Here is a 21,071-nt window from a genome sequence, read left to right on the forward strand (position 1 = left end):
TTCCCCTTCCCTTCTTTATGAAGAAAAGTGACCATGATGACATTAGTAGCTCTACAATTTTCCTCATTACAAAATGGAAGATAAACCCTATTTTAAAGCATCCATTCCAATTTAGTTAGGCTGAGATTTAAGTGTTTAATGCACTTTAAGTAGCAGCCATATGAACTGCAAAAAGCCTAGCATGTTTAATCATATCCTTTCAGCTGTAATGTTGAAACACTTACAAAAAATCTATAGACACGGCAGAAGCACGGGAAAACACTTCAAGTTTCCTTACTATTTTGTACTACAGAAATCAGAAAGATTAATTCTTCTTGAAATGCTTAATAGTTTATTTGAAAATAAAACAAAGCGTGTATGACTACACAGGTGATTTTCAGCTTATGACCTCTGACAAATGCCAGTTCTTTGAGAAAATGGTGAAATTGAGTATAAAATCATAATTAAAAAAAATAAGAAAGAAAGAAAGGAAGGAAAAATAACCAACAAATGAAAAAAAAATATCCAGAAAAGCAGAACAGCAGAAATTGGACAGTGAAAAAATGGCATTGAGGCAGATTTCAGGAAATATATTTTCTTTTTCTTTTGCAGTGTGACATTCCAAGATATTTTTAAATCACATATATTGAAAACAGATTCCCATACAATTCTTAATAAGTTACAGTAGCCACCAGAGTTAGTGGTTTCTAACATGTGGCAAAAAGTATAATACTTCTAACTCAAGCCATGTCATGCTGGTACTTTACCAGCATTCCTCATGCTATTGTTACAATTCCACTAGTTTCATGGCATTTAATTCTTTCTGAACATAAAAACAGATTATCTCCCTTTCTAATATTAATAGTGAGCACTATAATCATAATAACCATGGTATGTTTCATCCCACTGTCTCAAGATACTCTGATCCTTACCTCTGATTTTGGAGATGGAGAAATTTCAACTCAGAATAATGAGGTGGCTCTCTGGAATCAGCCAACAGTAAGGTCACTGTAGGGCCTATATTGTAAAAAAACAAAAGGAGAACTTCACAAATTTATAAATCCTACCTAGTCTAACACAGAGAAGACTTATAATTCTCATCACTTTGCTGTGATTGGCCCCACAGTGATGCTGGGCATCTCCAGGGCAGCATTGCCTCCTCACCCTGGAGTTGGGATCTCCACCTGACAGACACAGCGAGTACACAGCTGTGCAATCCCCCATGGGGGGTCCTGAACAGGGGCAAGTCCTCCACAGAGGCCAGGGAGAAGGATGGTCCCCTGGAAAGCTGATGCTGTGGTCCTCCCCCTTGAGGCTCTGTCACTGGAGAAGAAGGGGCACAGCAATGCTCAATCAGACATGGTGGGCACACCCACACCAGAGACATGACCCACCATGGTTGACATGTGGCACATGCTGGTCCTTACCCCTGGGATGTACATCAGATGCTAGGAATCCACATGTATTGAGGCAGCATTTTAAGTCTTATAAAAAAAGTACCAAAAGTATTACTACTCTGCAATACATTAATAATTATTTAATGAAACTTCCTGTTTATGCAAAACATGTTGAAATAAATCACAGTAACAAAAACTACTTGATTTCATAAGCAACTTACATCCAACATTTAATATTTTAAAACTCCTTAAAGATGAAAATTTTAAATTTTAAATTAATTAGCTATAACATTGAGATAAAAGCCTTTAAAAGAGAGTTGAGCTATTCATTGAACAGCAATAGAAAGGGATTCTAAAAGAGATCTTGAAAAGCTTGCTGTAAAGAAATGATCATTTTATCAGGAATCGTGTTTGCTAAGTATTGTCAAACAAAGCAGAGTTACATATAAAAGCTCAGAAGTCCTGTCATTCACACAGGAATATTTCAGAAGCTACCACAAACTCCTTATGAGGTGCTATTTACAAAACTGGATGGATTTTCTGTTCAAAGTGACAAATCACACACTTCCCCAAAAATTCAGTTTGGGGATGACCAAGCATGATTATAAAACTGGATGTGAAATATGGGGATAGGTGAAAGATATGAAATCTGGAAAAGATGGATAATAATATTTCAATATCAACATCCTATTTTTACACACACAAAAAAACTCAAGAATTTGTTTCTTTGGCTTTTTTCAACATTATGACTTTTCCTTACATTCCATGAGGATAAAGATATGAAAAAACAAACTACACATGACCAACAGTTGGGAAAGCTCATTCCAGGACACACAGAGTTGGTTATCTGTCTCCCACATAAAATACAATCCAACAGTGTCTAGCAAAGGATTGCTGACTTAGGTGATCAAATGTTTCTTTTTACTTCTTACCTTACAACAGTTACTTTCTTACTTTAAAACAGTTATTAATGCATCTCAGATGTAAGTTTTATTTTTCTTATGTAGGACAGGAGTTCCTGAAGAGCATGAAATGTACCTGGAATGAAAGTTGTCAGTTTCATTTATATGAAATATATTTTTAATTTAAGTGTTGGCTTTAAAATTCAACATTTTATTAAGATGATCTGGTATTTGCCAAACATCACCATCAAAGTCACAAATACAATAATTTGACTTTTTTTTCAAGTATTATCAAAGAAATTTACAGAAATTAAACTAAACCTAAACTAAGGGTGCCTGTCACTCTGCCAAAAACACTGATGTCCAAGCCCAGTGTGTTTCTTTTCTTGAAAGGATGTCAGCAGTATATTTAGCACCAGAATGGAAATAGGGGAGGTTGGACTAAAATATTCCTATTTCATATCGCAGGTCTCAAATTCTCCCTTTTGTGCCACTCCTGGATTTACAATCTGGACATTTCATACTTTCTTTTGAAGAGTTTTGACAGAAAATTGCTTGTCTACCTAAAATTCAAAACCAGCTTTAATAAGATACACGAGATGCACAGATGAAGCCTTCCTCAGAAAATGGTATTTTTCCAAGATAAAGTGGTGGTTTATTTTTTGTTTGTTTTTAAGTCATGAAAAGCAGATGAAGCAGCAAATGACAGAGGAATTAATTGTATAACAATAAATGTGAACATCTCTGCTGCATATAGTCAGCCTAATTGAAATACAGGGTTACTCTGTATGAGATCAGACACACACAGAGTTAAATACAGTGGTGCTGTTGAGTTACTAAAAGATGAGATATTGCTGCTGACCACAGAGAGCAAATTACAATTAAGTACACATCTTTCTGGGAAATTTGCCAAGGAAAAAACAGGGAGAGGTGGCCATTACTGCTGCTATGCTTAAGCTAGGGAAAAATGGAGATGTAGCTGCTCTAACTCTTACCAAATGAGCAATTGCACTCAAGAGCACAAAGCAAATCAATGCTAATGAAACAAATCATGAAACCAGCTCTGAGAATGAGTTCAAAGAACAAAAGTAGAAATGCTTCAGCTCTCTCTGTGTTATCAGCTTAGCACTGGGGCAACTGCATCACTGCTGGCTGTTGCTGTGGCATGGTGTTTTTGCACAAAACCAGCTTCACAGAGTGAAAAACAAAAAAGGATAAACAAAAAGTGCAGATGTGGCATTACAGTAGAAGAAATTAGGGAGATTGAAGAAGCAAAAAACAAAGTTTGAGCAGCATTTTTACTTTTGATAACAGGGGTACCAAGAATAACTGAAACCATGGAGATAGAGTGATACCAGCAGAACACAATCAAGAATATTCATATAGAGCTGAATTTCCTCAGCAGGCAAAGGAGAAGGACAGATAACAACTCTGGCCACAATGACCATAATGTGTAAAGGATGAAAGCATCCCAACCTACCACTCCCCTTAATGAATTTGAGATTTATTCTACTAGGGGATCCAAACTGACAGAAAGAACACTGCTAATGGCAGGAAGATGCCACGTCCTACATTATTACAGCACTTGTTTGTTTCCTTACAGAGAAACTGTCTGATTCAGCATCAAACAGATTATTCTCACTTTTCAGTCGAGGTATCTGTAGAAATTTTCTACAGATCTTTGCTGGTAATGCATGGTACTAATACTTCTATACCTAAAATTTAGAGGAATGACTGTCTCCTGAAGCCCGAGTATGGTCTGCAGCATTAACACATTCCTGCCATATTCTAATTGTGATGGCATCTAAGCAGAGGGGACACACTTCAGCACCAATCTCTCATGTACCATGGAGAAACTTACCTCCTCAAATGCATCCCTGACTCGGTAGTCTTGTTCTGAGCCCAATGTTAGCTCCAGTTCTCCTGTCTATCATACCTGTTGTTACAAGATCTCTTTTCTATAATTTCTAATTTTATTTCCAGTGTGAAAAGTCACCATTAAACAACATATATTAGACTATGCTCTACAAGATTCTTGAGTATGTTTTTTTCTTTTTTTTTTATGTGTGAGAAAAATTCCTTTTGGTGTGAAAAGAAAATACTGGGATTTTCCCCTTGCATGATTTCCTGAGATCCTTGGTAAGCAAAGATTATTTATATTACTGTCTCTCACCATCTCTCACCCTCTCACAAGATTGGGCATCCAAGCTGTACCCAGCTATGGCTAATCAAAAGAAAAACTTCACAAGGAATAAAAATAATACAGATTGAAAAGTCCGATTTGAAGCCTCAATTTCTATAGAAGTTCTTCTTTGTCATTTTTGCCATGACAAGTTGGACTTATGGGTCTTCTCTTGAGAGGTTTCCCTTTCCAGTGTCTCCAAACCAGTAGCCAGCACTTCACAGAAGCCTCTGGTGCAAAGAAAGCCATGTCATAGGCATGCTACAGAAACCAAACTCATTCATTAGTCCAAGGTCTCCTTTTAACTCAAATACTGTTTCATAATGAATAAAAGTTTGGGACCCAAAATTTACTTAACAGCATAAACCAATATTTCCATGTGATTTCTATAAACTCTCAATCCAGGATCAACATTCAAGGGCTTAATTGCACAAAAAGCAACATCACCAACCTGTCACTCTGATTGACCTGTCTTAACACTGAGTGTCAAACCACTTGCAAAAACAATACCACAGTGAAAAAATAATCAGTCTTGACCTCAGTGCACATTTGCCTGCAAAATGTTATCATAGAGTTCAGAAATTTGAAACATCTCATAAATAAAGAATGTGTTAAAATCCTTTAGACGCACACGAGTTCACAAGCATTTTGCTGCTTTTTGGTAGCAGTCTTTTACAGGAGTCCTTTCCCAGTCTGGTCATGCACAAGGCTGAAACAGAAACTGATTTAAATATCCATAGGCACATGCATATGTCCATGTTTATACACTTGCACACACATTTCTAAGCATGTGCAAAGGAAAGAATGGATGTAGGGAAGATTTTAAGAAAGCTTTTCTGCAGGGCAAGCTTAAGGAAGCCAGGGACAACTGCTCTTGGTACACTGATGTGAGATTAAGAAAGAAAGGAAATGGTTGCCTTTGATGAAGGAGTTTAGAATAGGTACAGCTGCATTGAGCAGGAACAGGAACTCTGTAATAAAAACACTCTGATGTGGCATTTAACCCAGAAAACCAGTGAGTAAAAATAAATACACATCCACAGAACTTAGGCTATTCTTTATCACAGCACAATATTTGGAATTCACTGGAAGTTAAGTTTCTAGTGATTATTTAGGGTTGCTGCAACCAGTTACTGGACATTTGTGTCTTTTAGGTAGTTGTATAACATGAATTGATTATAGCATCTATGAGCACAAAGTTCTGCAGTAGTAACTGCTCAGTTAAGGAAATTTAGTGCCCAGAGCCAGGCCCCCTATCACTCACATTCCTTGTTGGGTTCATCTCTTTTTCTTATGGAGGTTGTTGGCATGGATCGCTACTGTCCTAAAGTCCCACGAACTGAAGTCTTCTTGTTCTCACTCATTTGGGCTACTTTTTTCCAGTCCAGTACAGCTGTCAGTCAGGGTGGGATCTCTTTGAAAGCAACAAATGAGCCAGATGCACAGTTCAACGGCCAGACACTTCAAGTCATAACAAGCCTGTGAAGCGAGCTAATTTTGCTTGCAGAAGAATTAGCCTTTATTAGCCACTAATACCACTTTTTGCCCTGCATAGCCCTTTAACCAGCTACAGCTCCATTGACATCACATTTTGGAAAGATTACTAGTGGCACATCTGGTTATAGAAAGCTTAGAGGACTTCCTAGAGCAGTTATCACTTATTAGGACATGAATGAACTTAAACTATCTGATGAGGAATGAGCTGAAGTTACAACACTGTAGGCATTCATATAGGGTAAATCTTGTCATTCAGACCACAAATTCTGCAAGGCATTTTTGCCTGTGTCTAATTTTTATCTTATGTTTATTACATGTATATCTTAGTATTATAGTTCAAATTCATATTAATAACCTATGAGATAAAAATTGATGGAGCACATGTACTGAATTCCATCTATACATATATAGATAGATATATAGATACAGATATGCACTTATGATATTCAGTCCTAGGTTTAGACAGGGATGAAATTTTCAGTACTTTGTTTTTTTCTATCTTCTCTGCTTATGCAGAATTAAGCAAAGTCAATAGCCTAGCTGCACTCAGACTCACTGCAGATTTGTTCTGCATTATTCACTAGGATGTACAAAACTAAATCAGCCTCAATCAGGTGTGATAACTTTTTTGTTCCTATGGAAGTATGCAGTGCTACCTTACAACTTTGGGTTGCTGCTGTAGATTAAAAATCATCTGCTGATCTAGAGACAAAAGATCAAATCTATTTTAATCAGCTATGTCACTCCCTACACAGCAAAACAAGAAGCTGTTGAGCTTCCAACCAAGTACAGGCAAACTCACTTGATTTCATTTCAAAGGGTTCAAAGTCTAAGTAAGGTGAAAAATTATATTTTACTCTGCATAATGTTTAAAGAAATACAAGGAAGTATAAGGAAGCTGCACAGGTTGCAATGAGAAGAGGCAGAAGAGAAAAAAATCTCAAAAACAAAATAATAGTGTATTAAACCAACCACTTGCAAGTTTTCATTAACTGTAGTTTAGCTTTGAAGATGAGGGAGAACAGCAAGTATTGTAGGTTCTCAGTCAAGTTATTTAGGTGGGGAATCCAAACCAGTTGCATTTTTTAGCAAATATAACCATAAAGAAGGCTTACAAAGGTAACTGATGTCTAAAAGTAGTAAAAAGGCCAACAAAGGAAAGAGAGGGAGATAACTTTAAGAGTTGCCTACCTCAAAAAAATTAGGGTGTGGGCTCCTGTATACTGGGATTGTGCCTCAGACACTGGAAGTAATGGTCCTACTGTTTCCCAAATCACAGCATCGCCTTACCTCTCCTACAGCAGCAAGATGTCTCCTGACAGATGGACTGCAATTTCAGCCTCAGGTGATGTCTTAGATTTTAAATTTTTCCAGTCTGCTAAATAATGAATGGGTCCTGATATGCTTCTCCTGGATTATAACAGCAATAATATACAGAAGCAATAATGTGTTCTCTCATAGCTAGAACGCTCAAAACCCTTCAAACCTAAACTGAGTAAAAAGAACAAAGAAGGTTGAAATATTTCCTTTAATGTAACACATATTTTCTGTGGATTAGAAGGATGGGTAGAAACACTTCTAACACTAACTTTTCATCATTTAGAAAACTGTAAGGAAGGCCTCCCTGGGACCAAACTGGAAATTCTGATGAACACATTTCAGTATGGAGCAGCTGACACATGGAAACAAACCATGATTTAGCATTCATGGGTAGGATGTATGATCATCAAAAGCATATCTGAGCAAAAAGGGGGAGCCAATCCAACCAGACTTCAGGCTGTGCCAACAATAATAAGCATATGCCCCATACACAGGATCAGGAGGGGTGTTCTCCCTCCTTCTGTCATACACCACCATGGCTTTGATAAGAAAACTGTGGGTCTATAATCCATGGTTACACCAAAGAGAATTTGTCTCTGCCTTTCCTCCTGATCATGTTCTACCAAGTCTACCACAATGGATTCTACCTTGAAAATTATCAATGAGTGTAGATGCAATCACCCTCTTTTTGCAAGTAGGCTGGATAAGTTCCTACACAGCATTTGAATGGGTAGGCCCTTAAACATTTCTTTTGTATGGAAAAGGAAAGAATCCAGCAGAAAAAGTTCCAAACATCTCAAGGAAATGCAATTCCTCTCCCATATTAGCAACACCAGTTCCCCTCATCAGTGCCACAAGCAATATCTACAATATTTGCATTTTTACTTCACCTATAACCTCAGAAATACCTCATGAATGCAGGGCTGGTCTCAGCTGAAACACAATACAAAAGCTCATCTGCCAGTTCATCTGGCAGCTCTGCTGCTCCCAGTACTGGTGCCACACAGAGAAGGCAAGAAGGTGAAGTAAAAAGGTTGTGCCGGAAAAGCTTCATGAAAATACCTAGCTTGTCAGTTCCCCATGCAAACAAAAAATAGCTATCAAAGGTGAAACCTGCTTTGTACAATACACAGAAAGAAAAGAAACACTATAGAAAGGACATGTGCTGCAGACTAGCAGGAGCAAAAATTCCCATCAGCACTGTGAACTGGCTAAGATCACTGGTGAAAGAAAAAAACAATCTTCTAGGAAAAGAAAATAACATGGTTAAAGCTAAAGTGAAGAAAAATAATACTTCCTATCAGTGCAACACACTTCCAACTGAGGGGAGCAGCAGAGAAGGGAAGCCACTGATCCCACATCCACAGAAAATTCTGATCCCGAGAACAAATTTGCCATGTACCACAGATAAAATAAGTGTCATCTGCTCCATGTGATGCTGCCAGAGATACTGACGGTCTCAGCAAGTTTCTGGATTTGATGTATCAGGAATTGAGTTGCCACTGACCCACATGGAAAGGACAAACCTGAAAGGAAGGATTAGGATTGGCACAGGAAACTTGGGTTAAATTTGTACAATGCTAAAAATCAGGCTGACATTTTTGTTTGTTTCCCTTCTCCCTGCCCTCCTGAGCTCTCGTAATTAAAGAGTGAAGAACAATGTCAGATCTCACACAGAGTCAACACGGCATGACATGGGAAGTCTGCACTAAAGCGATTTTTTGGATACATGATTTCAAATAAGATCAAAACTTCCCCACGACTGCAGCCCTTCTGCTTCCAAGGCTTTCCCCAATTCTGGGGGTTATTGACATTTACCTAAGGACTTCTTCTTTTAAACAGCTAGAAAGTTGAAGTGTTCTGGATCTGTCATAAACAGACAATCATAGTCTAATATGGGACATTGCTCTAGAGATCCTGGCAGTCTGGATTCAGAGAAGCCCTGTAGCTGAGGCTGGAGCAACCAGAGGGATTTTGCATTCCCATTATCTCCTATGCAGTCAGCTCCTGGCCACAGAAAACATGCAGTTGTCCTTTAATTGAGAATTTAATTAGAAGATATTTTAGCTACATTAAATCTCTGTAGAGGGGGATATTCCTTGCCACCTCCTGCAGGCAGCGAGTGTTTGGAGTTATATGTCTCAGGTCATATTAGCAGAGCAATTTGGCTATCAGTTGCAAGGATGTTTAGGGGACTTAGCAGACTGTAAAATAGTGAAGTACTTTGGCCAGTCATCTGTGGCTTGCCAGACAGAAACTTTGAGTCACAAAATCAGAGGCTGCTGGCCAATGAGCCCCATGTGCCCCTCTCCAGCCCATTAAAGGATTTGCCACAGCAGAGCTGGGCCACAGCACTGGTGCACCTTCACTTTCAGTGAGGCACACCAGTCAGAAGCTTTTAATCCTGTTCACTGTGTATTAACTTGGTGCTTATGTGATGCAGGCTCTTTAATAAATTGTTCTGTGAGGGGTTTTGGCAATGGTTTCATATTACAAAGCTTCTTTTTATATCCCCTGTTGCCTTTTTCAGGTCCTATCCACCCATTCCTTACAACTATTAATAAAGTATCCCTTCCTCCAGCTGTCAAACCAGGCTTTACAGTATGTTTTTAAGCTATTGTTGCACTTCTAACAATTAAGACTTCACAGCTTTTTTCCCCCCTTAATCCAAAGTGCATTTTTAAAGGAGCTATATCAGCTGACATCTTGTCCTAAAAATAGGCAATGAAAAAAAGCTAGAACTTAATTAAATGCTTCCAGGACTTTTTTTTGTTGTTGCTGTTGTTCAGCTCATGTATTTCTCATAAATATAGTTACTTCAGTACACAAACTGTACTTCTCGGTATTAGCAGGAAAGAATTTGAGGGGAAAGTTAATTCTAAGCCATGTATCCTGACAGCACCCGTGCTCATGCTGTCCTTTTAGAAAGCATGTCCTCTTGCTACACCTGCATTGGGTAGGCTCACCCACACAATGGACAGAGAAATGGAATACATATGTTATTTATGCTTTGTGATACATATCCAGTGTAGCTGTTATGCCTATTCCACATATGGCACAGTCAGCACTGATCTCACCACTGTCTTACCAGAAGACTGCATCTTAATCTTTGGTAAAGTTCTAGGGCAGCTAGGAGATTGATGCCTTGCAAAGCTGAACCTGGAACAGAGACTGGACAGAGGTAAAAGAATAAAGTAGGTATCAATTAATTAAGTCTTAAAAGGATACACCTTGAGCAGCACAAGAGCCTGGCCAGGGCTACACCCAAGATGGACCCAAAAGGACTGTAAGAGGGAGGACTGGTCACAAGGTTTCACACTTTTATAAGTTTTGGAACCTTTGCATATTGGGGTTAATTGTCCAATTACAGCTTCAGGTTATGAAGTCCGATTCTCCTTGTTTGCCCCCCTCAGTTCTTCATTGCTTATACTTTTGGACCTGAAGGTCAAAATGGTTGTCCTTGGTCTCAAGCTGGAAAAAGATTGTTTTGTCTAACTACCCTGTGAAGAGAGCTTACTGACACCTAATGTGAAGCTCAGAGCTACACACCTAGGCAGCACAGAATCTGAGAAATATGAAAGTTAAAACTTAAGGCATCATGGTTAGGGAAGAGAAATGGACAGGGTGATGTCACTGCTCAGTTTTAATTCCTTTAGCCTGGGTCATGGCCAGTACAAATTCCAGTTTCCAGGACAGCAGTACCCAAATCTTGTCAGCTTGATTCAGAAAACCAAAGATCAGACACCGACAAAATGAAAAATGACCAAGGATTTTGTTCACACCCATTTTTTCTTCTTTTGTCTTCCCATGTCATGTTGACAAACAACTGAGTTTCCCTACTCCGAAACTTCTCTGGTTTGGACCCTTAAAAAATGGAGGTGCTCAAAGTAAACAATCACTTTTAATATCATGGCCTATATCCCAGTAGGGAGTGAATCTAATCACGTACACAGCAACCTTCAAACTACACAAGCATGAGGCAATAGAACAATAAAACTGTAAAAGGTATCATGGAAACAAAAACCAGTATGACACAGAAACTAAGATCATGCAGCTTTCACTTTTCTATTTAAATTGCAATTGATCCTACTTGGTTTGCTTGTCCCTGCCATGAACTAAAACCCCATTAGTTTTCCCTTCCTTGAAAAACAGCCCAAAGCACAGTTCTTACACCATCAAGTTTAAACTAAGTTTAAACGCTCCATCTTATGTTTTACCTGTGGTGCTTCCTCTTCCTTGCTGAATATCTGAAGTGAAGGCATCCCAGATTTCTCTAATTCACTGCTAACTGTTCCTTTTCCTGTTAACTTAGCCTTTCAGAAGTGTTGTTACTGCTGCAGTTCTGGTATAATTTTTATTTAATTATAACATAAACCTGTACAAAAGGTATATACATGATTAGTATTATTCTTTTATCTAAGTATACACATTCACAAAACCAAAATGCATGGCAAGAAGTAACAAGAAGCATCAGTTCTTGAACAATAAAACCACTGAAAGAAAAAGTTTTACAAGCCAGTTCTGGTGCACAGACCACAATGTAAAAACTGCTAGATTAAACTATTTTCATTGTCTAGGATGGAAAAAGGATGAGACAAAGAAAGAATAAAATTAATCCTTGTACAACCTTATCATAATTAGAGCTGAAAAAATATGGAAATTTAATCCTATATAAAAAAACTTTTTTATTCAACATTTTTTCCTAACTTGGGATGCTAAAGCAAATATCAGCTGTTTTGTTTTGTTGGGATTTTTAAAAAGAATTTTCAATAAGAAATAAAACTTCAGGGTTATTTTGGGAAGACATTTGAATTTTTAGTATTCATGAATTGAAAAATATTGTTTCAATTTGTTGGGCTCTTTCCCTATTTCATTTTTCATGAGACCCACAGGAGTGACTGTCTGTATCCTTCATCCTCTTCTATGGGACAATGACTGCCATAATGTACCAAGCTCCTCAAAGAAAACTATGATTCTGAGTCTTAGTGGCAAATACCAGGGGGCTAGCAAGATCAGACCAGCAGAGACTGGGAGCAATAGGCATGCAAAAAATAAATTTACTAAAGAAATACACCACAAAAGGGAAACAAACTATTTACTCAAAACTAAATAGTCCTATAATGGAAGGCTTCATTTTATTTTCTAAAAGAAAAATAGAAGAGCATGATGTCAAAAAAAAATTTATTTTCATAGCATGTTAGTTTTTCAGAAGTTGTTTTAGAACGCCATCCTGCTGGCAAATTCTTGCCCTATCTAGATCTATCCCTTTTAATCCCTGGTATTTTATATTCCCCAAAAGATAATTCTGTTGTCAAAATTATCCTTGAATACCACACAAAAAGCGGGTTAGGGCACAACTGGTAAAGAAGCAATAGCAATATTTTCTTAGAGTCTGTTTGAGAAATTCTCTGTGTTATGGTTAGTATATAAAGTTTAGGCTTCTGAACATTTAGGTGTCACAATGCCATTGTCATTCAGGGAGGCAGGCCAGTTTGCTAATTAAAATATATAGAACTGGGCAAAACATCACCTAACTTCTTTTCCAAGCTTGGCCACTGACCTACTACAGCCTTGCCGAAGTCATTTTAACTATATTCAAAAGCTCTGTTAGGATACCCATTTTCTTCCACAAGATGCACAAGGTGTAACTCAAGTCTGTTTAATACTAAAGAAATCCAGTCAGAAATTGACTAGAAAAAATAGAAACAAATATTAAAAAATGCATATTTGATGCTGTTCTCTAAACCACTGATTAAATATCATGCCCTTCTCTTTGCAGTTGAATTGAGTGGTTCTTGCTTCACACTGTAGGAGTTTTATCACATTGGAATTGGTTTTCCCAGCATGATTTATCATTATTTTATTTTTAAAGCGATTTTTTAAATTATTTTTTTATTAGAAAGTGGAAAAAATCTCATGAGAGAAACTGTCAAAGCAAAAATTCCTCTTGGGCTTTCTGAGGTATTTTCTTCATCCAGACCAGATTGCTGCACGCTTCCACATAACACAGGACCTGAGGAGAACAAAAAGAGAGGAAACAAGTTTACACTCTTGAAATGCCCACAGTTGTCTCAGACAACCTCAGGGCTGTCTCAAGGCTCAGGGCCACTGTGCTTTATAGTCAGATGAAAATGCAGCTTGGAGTTGGGCAGGAAACAAGTGTCATGAGCCCAAACCACAGATTGCATGCCTGCCTTCACTATCCAACTCACCCAGGGTTGAAATCTGGAGACACCATTTGGGAGAGCCCCCAGTGGCACTTCCAAAGCACAAGCTGTGCTGTCCATGGGCAAAAGGAAGGCAGGATCTCTGAGCACCAGGATACAAAAGAAGCCTGTATGCATGAGAGCTCTTATCACTGGCAGGCTCTAGGACTCACAAAGTCAGAGCAATGAAGCCCAAAATACATATATATGCAAAACAAGCCGCAAACTTTCCACCCTGATGAAAGCACAATGAGGAAAATCTTTCCGACAGATTCACAGCTGGTTTCAATCTACAGTCTAAGCATATCTAATGGGTCGCTTTTATCAGAGGAGCTCTCAGAGGGTTCTGGCTGCTACTGAGGGCAGTTTGCCACTGTGCAGACCCCTCAACAAAAGTCTGAGAGGACACTGCGTACTCCCTACATGAACTGAGGCATGGGGTAATAGAGACCATCTGCTCCAAATTCCGGCCCCACTTGCAACTTTATTCATCCATTCCAGCTCCTAAGATCTTACTCCAGCTAATGTAGCTGCCCGTACCAAAGTATCAGAAAAACGCAAAACATTCCTCTCAAAAATCTTACTTCTTCTTGTAACTTTCTCAGAAATAAATTAAAGGATTCTACCCATATGAGAACAAAGTAATACCTGGTCTCAAACCCTCCTAGGTGAAACTCTGGCTTCTCCAGAGACAGAAGAATTTTCTGTTAGGAGTGGTTTAAAAGAAGCTACCACATTCAGAAAAATGCAGGACCTCTACCTTCTACAAACTACAAAGAGAAAAACGTTCAAAACACCACATCCATTTATGAAAATTTGCATGCTAGGGACGTGATGAGAAGTTACTGTGGGCATGTCATGTTGTAAGTGTTCAAATATATATTACTTTATTTTTCCCCCTGTGGTTTACAGATTTGTCCTGGGACAATGGAAGTTTACAGAGAAAGGGGAGATGTCTGTGATTAAGGCGGCTTTCAGCTCTTCTTCCTACAGATACCCTGTGGATATTGCTGTATTCTCCAGAATCCAAGCTTCCACTTAAAAAACAATGAAGTTTCTAGCCCATCTGGGTTTGCGGAAGCAGAATGTAAACAGATGTACTGTTGTCTTATTTTAGAAGCTATAGCAAGCCAGACTGAAACAATAGCACTCAGAAATGTCAACTGCTCTCATTCATCTCAGTGGGGTGGGGTGTTAACTTTGAAGCCTAATTGTGACCACTTTAAAGTCAACCTTTTAACCATTTCACTGCTATTGCTATACCAGAAACTCCAAAGTAATGAACTTACCCAGCCTCTGTGTTTTTATGCATTACTCCAGACCTTCCATTCACTTGAAAAGAACATTGCATTACAATCGAGCTAGTTTGAATATTCTTTGACTTAAGAAGTTAGCTGAATTGTTTGCTACTGTCTTTCAAAATTAGGGTTAAAAGAAAGTCAAGGGTGAAAGGTTAGCTTCATTGTTGTTGCTCTCAAAAGTGCAACACGTGGGATTTCATGTTTTTTGCTTTGATCAGGGTGCCCGGATGGCACCTCATTTCAATATACAGACAAACAGATACATACAAAACTAAAAATAATGACTAAACAAATAACACAGCACCATCGATCAGAAGTAAAAGAACAAAAAAGACATCCTAATGATGTGGTAGCATATACTTGCAAGAATAAAAAAAGGGGAAAGAGGAAAATGGTCTTCATTTTCAGAAAGTTATAGTTGCCGTTACATTAAATCCAAGGTGTATTAGCCCTGGTTTGAGTACACAGAAAAGCTGCCCTGCTAAAGTTATTTTACATCCCTTTTCCAAGAAGCTGTTGCATTCTTCATCAGTGGTCACTCTGATGTCCACATGTGAATTTTCCTCTGAGACCAGCAGCTGAAGACTAGTAACTCTACAGACACATTTTTGTAAACATTACTTCGGAGGCTCTGAGAACTCATGCTGAAAATTATTAGGGCAAGCTACTCTACTCTAGCTCATGTTTCTGAGCATCCAGAATTGTGCTGATGTGAGGAGTCACAGGAGTCATGGTGCTGCAGGGCATGATGGAGATGCCTGGCTGGGTTTGGTGGGGCTGTTTGCCACACACCTCCTGTCTCTGCTCAACCAGCCCTCCCGCCCACCTCCACTGCAGAACATCTCTGGTGCCTGCCCATTGTGTCTGCCACAGGTCATGGGTGACACAGTGCACTGCATTCATACTTCTACAGTTACATCTACACTGACAATCCTTTTCACCTATCATTTTCTTCCTAATATAACAGATATTGGGCTGAGAAGTCAACACTAACACCACCACTGCACTACTCTGGTCATCTTTAGTACATCCATGCTAGGTACCCTAACCAGGTAATCCTGACAGGTCTCAAGATGCCTCCATTGCAGCTACAGCCACTGGCTCAGGGGAAGTGAAACAGGAAGGGCAGTACCTCAGCTACAGGACACAGCAATGGGAATGGCATCACCCAGCAAAAGACCTTGACCAAGCAGCTGGGACAGGAGTAACCTCTTTAGATCATGAGGCAGCAACAGAAAGAAAGTAAAGTGGAAGGATCTGCATAAGCCATACTATATTTCTCGAAAGATAAGTACTTAAGCACACATTCTCACTCCTGAATAAAATTGTCTTTACTTGGGAAGGTCTTGAATTGATATGAGTTCCTACGTGTGGTAAAGGAATAAGGTTATTTTGGTAGAGGGGGGAAAATTTTCCTGCCTACACAATGCCTAGGTGTTTGTGCAAACAAAGGCTTAATTCATCCAGTGCAGGTTCTTTTGCCTGCTACAACAGACAATACCCTGACATTGTTATTAGTAAGTTATGAATGCACAATCCTTCCATGTGTAAATTCCACTGTTAGCTGGATGTCAGGGTGTTTGAAATTTGCCCTGACTGCTAAAATCACCAGATACACACCCTGCTTTTGTCAACTATCAGTGTTTGCTAAATCTTGATCTTTAAACTGCAACATAGGATTTGTGAACCGCTCTTGACATAAAGGTGAAAATAAACCCCTGCTTTCACTTAAAAGCCTGTGAACACTGACTTCACACACAAAAGGCCTGCTATGGAAAGACAGACACCTTCATTTTCTATTAACTTCAATCAGCTGCACCGAGGTGATCGGTTCTCTGCAGAAGGTGCTGATTAAGATCATGTATACATTCACAGAAGTGTCTGAGTGCTGTTGAACACGTTTTCTTCAGATGCTTGGAGGTGCAGAACAAAGGCAGCTGAAAACAGTCTTGGTAAGTTTACAATTTTACTTTATCACTGTATTAAATTCCCAATCAACATCCATAAGGCACCACACACTTGTTATAGAAAAAATAAACAGCCTCATAAAAACTAGACTTGCTTGCCTTTGCTTTGCCGTGCATCCCTCTTCTTTTCAACTGCTAGCAAGTAAAACAGCCCTGACAGCTGGATGTGTAGAAGTCTGTGCTGGCAATGTCCTGGTTCGGAGCAGCCCTGCAGGCTGGAATGCTGACGCTGGCAGGGCTGCCACTGCGTTTACTTAACACTCATTTCTCTCAGTCTGCTTCAGACCAGAAATGCAAGCAATGAAAACCTATCCAGCCTTTGAGAACCTCGGTTTAGCAGAGCAGGGTCTGTGCAGGTACATGAAAGAGGCATTCAGAAGACACTCCCATTCAAGGGAGGCAGAATGAGAGCCCCCAGCTGTCTCTGGTTACCTTTTATTGGCATGAAAAGAAGGAGGCAGGAGGGGCAAGGTTTCAGGACAAATGAAAAACAAGCTTTCTAAGATTCACTGTTCAATCTCAAAACAAAAGCTCAGCAAATTTAAGCTACAGGATCTTAGTTCAATTTCTTTCAGTTTAGTAATTTATTACAGAGAAGAGAATGAAAAACGTGCTTCAAATAGTGGATTAAACATTATCCTGAAACAGAACTAGAGAGAAAAAAATATATATATTATGAATTCAGCTAGCTTCTTGGGCAAAAACTAGACATTGAATTCAGCTAGTTTCCTAGAGAAATAAAAGGCAAATTGGCAAATGCATAAGAAAGTATACCATGTTAGTAGGTATCCAAGGCTCCTTGGTTAAAAACATTTACATCATGATGAAAGCTGGACAAAACAGCTGTCACAGAAGCATTATTAAGGAGAGGGTATAATCTGTAAACACTCACCACCCAAATTAAACCAAGATCTGTTGAGATGGACGAGAAATGCCTCATTTTGGAAGGCAGGCCCAGTGGCCTCCTAGAGGAAGCCAGCCCAGGGCAGCATGAGGGTGTGGGGGCTCTGGCTTGCGTGTCACTCCCTGGAGCCACAGGCAGCTGGGGTAGAGGAATGCTGGCCAGCAAACACCCCCACCCCTCAGCCAACAGGGGCAGACAGCCTGCACAGCCCTGCACTGTCCCAGCCTTCCTGCAAGCCTGAGGAAAACCCAGTTTTGTGTCTTGCACGACATGGCAGACTCTCCCCCAAGCGTTGTGGGTGCCCAGATTAGTGCTGGGTTAGAGTGAGGAGGGATGGGCCAAAGCTTCCTCACAGAAGCTTCCCCTTAGAAAAGCCAGTGCCCCCACGCAGCCACGAGCAGTTGGCACCACGAGCCGTGCTGTGCAAGGGCACGGCATGGGGACCCCGCATGGCATGGGATGCTGCAGGGACCCTTCCTGCCGGCCATGCACAGCCCTGTACTGCAAAGGTCACCACACCTGCTCATGAGGGGTGAAGAGGGAAGTCTTCCTGCAGCATCCAAGTCCTTCCCATTCCATGGAGACAGCACAGAGTTCGTCCTCCACATGAAGTGTAAGGTCTGCAGAAAACAGAGGAGGGGACCACGGAAGTACAGATTTAGTGACCAATAAATGCGTTCAACAATTAAACAGGTAATGTCAGTTGCAAAAAGACAAATAATAACCATAATACCTAATATTTACACAATTCTCTATACAAACCTATTGTTTTTCTGTAGAGGTGGACAAATATTACCTAACCAGTCACCTGAGGATACATGGTCAAAGCCTTGGCTTCTTGATGAACTGCAGAAGTCTTTTAAAGTGTGTCTACATGCTCCAACGTTTGTTGTATTGGATCTAGGCAACATATGCTTAGGTACACTTGTGTAAATATCTTGAGATAACTCAGAACCCTTTATAAATTTAGGTGGCCTTCATGACACCTAAATATAGGTGGGTCTGTGAGACCTGAAAAAATTATACATACTAGGTTAGGGGCCACTTCAATAATTTTTCAAAGACCGGTAATTTACATCTAGGTTATAAGTTTTTGCTAATGTTTCAATGTGTCTCTAAGGTGTTATCTACCCGGAAAATAAACTATCTGGTTGAAGTAATGATCTGGATAGCATGCTAGCTATCATCTTGACACACAGTGAGACAGAAAAACAGGAAGGATTTATCTGGAATTCATTTGGCAGTACTGTAGAATTTTCTGCAAGGGGAACTGTGCAGGTGTTTATGTAATTCCTTAATTCTTTGAAGAGGTGAAATGTATAATTGAGAAAAAGTTCTTAGTAACACTTAAGAAGAAAAATATTTTATTTATTACAGTAACTTCTTTTTTATAGATCATTCTTTTAGTCTCTTAATATATCTTGAAACAAACATGGACTGCCAAATATTTTAATCAGAGTACTTCTGATCTGTAATCTCTTTGATACAGATCCTGTCTTAATAAATCATTTCACAGCCTTGAAGAACCATTAGAAGCAAACTACAGCATTTGCAGTTGTAGTATAAAGTTTTACTTGGCATTCCTGTAGGTGATATGAGAGAGTACAAACAATGGTCAAAATTCAATATTGATACCTGAATATTTAAAAATTTGCTATAGGACTTTTTTTGCTATAAGGACTTGATTCCTGTCACTTTTCAAGCCATGCTACTGGAGCTGATCTTAAAACCTGACGTTAAATGTTAAGAGAGAATATGATAATGTGCATTCCTAGAAAAACCTGACTGAAGGCAACAGAAATCATCCCACCAACATAAATAGGATTTGGCCAAAGCCTGTGTTAAAAGCACTCTGAGGAGGGAGATAAGGCTAGAAGCAACAGGATTTTAATCTCTTAGGCTCAACATCAGGAATAATTATTTTGTATCAGATCTTTCACAACATTTTGGACACAACATTAAAGATAAATAAATCAGTATTACTCTTATTTGTATTCTGTTACTAAAACTGTACTTCTTCTAGTGTTTTTCATGGCATTCATTTTCTATGTAACATTCTGTGTTACTAGTATCCCAATATTACCATAATCAATTTTTCATCCTAGTAATCTTTGCTCACCTGACTCCTCACTTGCAGAGTGCCTTTAGCACTTAACTGGGCAAGTTATTTCCCCTTTCTGTTTTAACTATAAGGGGCAATTGTAGGTCAGTCCCTCGTGGAGAATGGATACTGCACCTGCACCTGAGCTCCCACCCACATAACCAACATTGGCAGAGTGTTTAGGAGATTCTTCTGGTTCACATTTCTGTAACACTGCCAAGTTCAGTTCTGTCATGTGCTCAGCTCCTCCTGTTTTCTCCTTGATTGCGTGCTCTTTCCTTCTCCTCAACCACCCCACCTTCCAGAGCAGAAAAAGGAGGTGCTCACACTGGACATGGCCAGAGCCTGTACAGAGTATGCTCCGAGTCTGGTCCCACACTGCCACAATCTCATTAGCACTAACATGGAAGTCCTACCCATCTCTGGGGAAAGCCCAGCTCACATACCACATTGGCTCAGCAGAGAAGTAGCAGTCTTTGAAGGGATTTAGCTGTGTTCAAAATGAAATATTTTTTCCCACTTATACATATGAACAGCTGCACCCCTGTTTTAACATCCCCACTACCCAGGGCGGGAGAACAAACAGAAATCTTTCCAGGAGTGGTCTTCAACAAAAATAACAAAACTGACTTAAGAGGTTCAAAGCCACAGAGGAAGACCCGTACCTTCGAAAAACTGGAATAATGAAAAAGAACAGTCCTGGTGACAACATTATTTACTAGTTAACAGATCCAAGCTCTGTGTGACTTGCAACATGTAGCAGTAAATGCAAGAAGTTGCAGCACCTCACTTGCAAGAAACGCCAACAATAAAATTTAGTGCTAAATATGATTAGAAAATACTAAAGAATTTGAAAGCTTTGCTTCAGCTATAGCTATCATTAATTATTGATTGCACAGGAAATTCACATGACAAGCTTGTTAGAAAGGTTTTGTAATCTGTTTCCAAATGAACTGTAATAAAATATTGAGAAAAAGTTTGAAATAATTAAATAAATCAAGTTATCGTAAGTCACCCTGATTTACATCAGTATTCACCCGCCATGAGATGCTTGGTATTTAGGGAAGTTTTGGTAAATATTTTACTTACTCACTTCTTCAGGGCATTTCTGTCAGAACATGTGCTATCTGTCAAACCAGGCATAACCACCAAACTCTCTCACTCCACCTTGACTCCTTCTGCTCTTTACCTGTATTTCAGTGCTAGGTTGTACACAAATAGAAAATTATTAATATGTTTTTACAATTCTTGGGAGTCCAGAAATATATCCCAGATTGGGGAAATCCTTTTCTATTGACACACTTACTCAGCATCA

General features: G+C 39.2%; 2 long non-coding RNA genes across 3 annotated transcripts in view; both read right to left on the bottom strand.

Moving 5' to 3' along the window:
- Nucleotides 1-2,274: 2,274 nt before the first annotated feature.
- On the bottom strand, nt 2,275-11,840 carry LOC110468484 (uncharacterized). Its single transcript, XR_002465085.2, has 4 exons — nt 11,495-11,840; nt 10,366-10,448; nt 8,680-8,803; nt 2,275-2,414 (listed from the first exon to the last, which is right to left on the bottom strand). It is a non-coding gene; the product is annotated as an uncharacterized LOC110468484 (long non-coding RNA).
- A 531-nt stretch (nt 11,841-12,371) lies between these two features.
- LOC144245989 (uncharacterized) overlaps nt 12,372-21,071 on the bottom strand; it is a 76,905-nt gene continuing 68,205 nt past the window's right edge. For both annotated transcript variants that reach the window (XR_013339581.1, XR_013339580.1), the window contains 2 exons: nt 18,175-18,275; nt 12,372-13,290 (listed from right to left, as the gene is read on the bottom strand). This is a non-coding gene — a long non-coding RNA (uncharacterized LOC144245989). The remainder of the gene's footprint in view (nt 13,291-18,174; nt 18,276-21,071) is intronic.

This window comes from Lonchura striata, chromosome 3 (assembly GCF_046129695.1).
Source record: "Lonchura striata isolate bLonStr1 chromosome 3, bLonStr1.mat, whole genome shotgun sequence".
Lineage (NCBI taxonomy): Eukaryota > Metazoa > Chordata > Aves > Passeriformes > Estrildidae > Lonchura > Lonchura striata.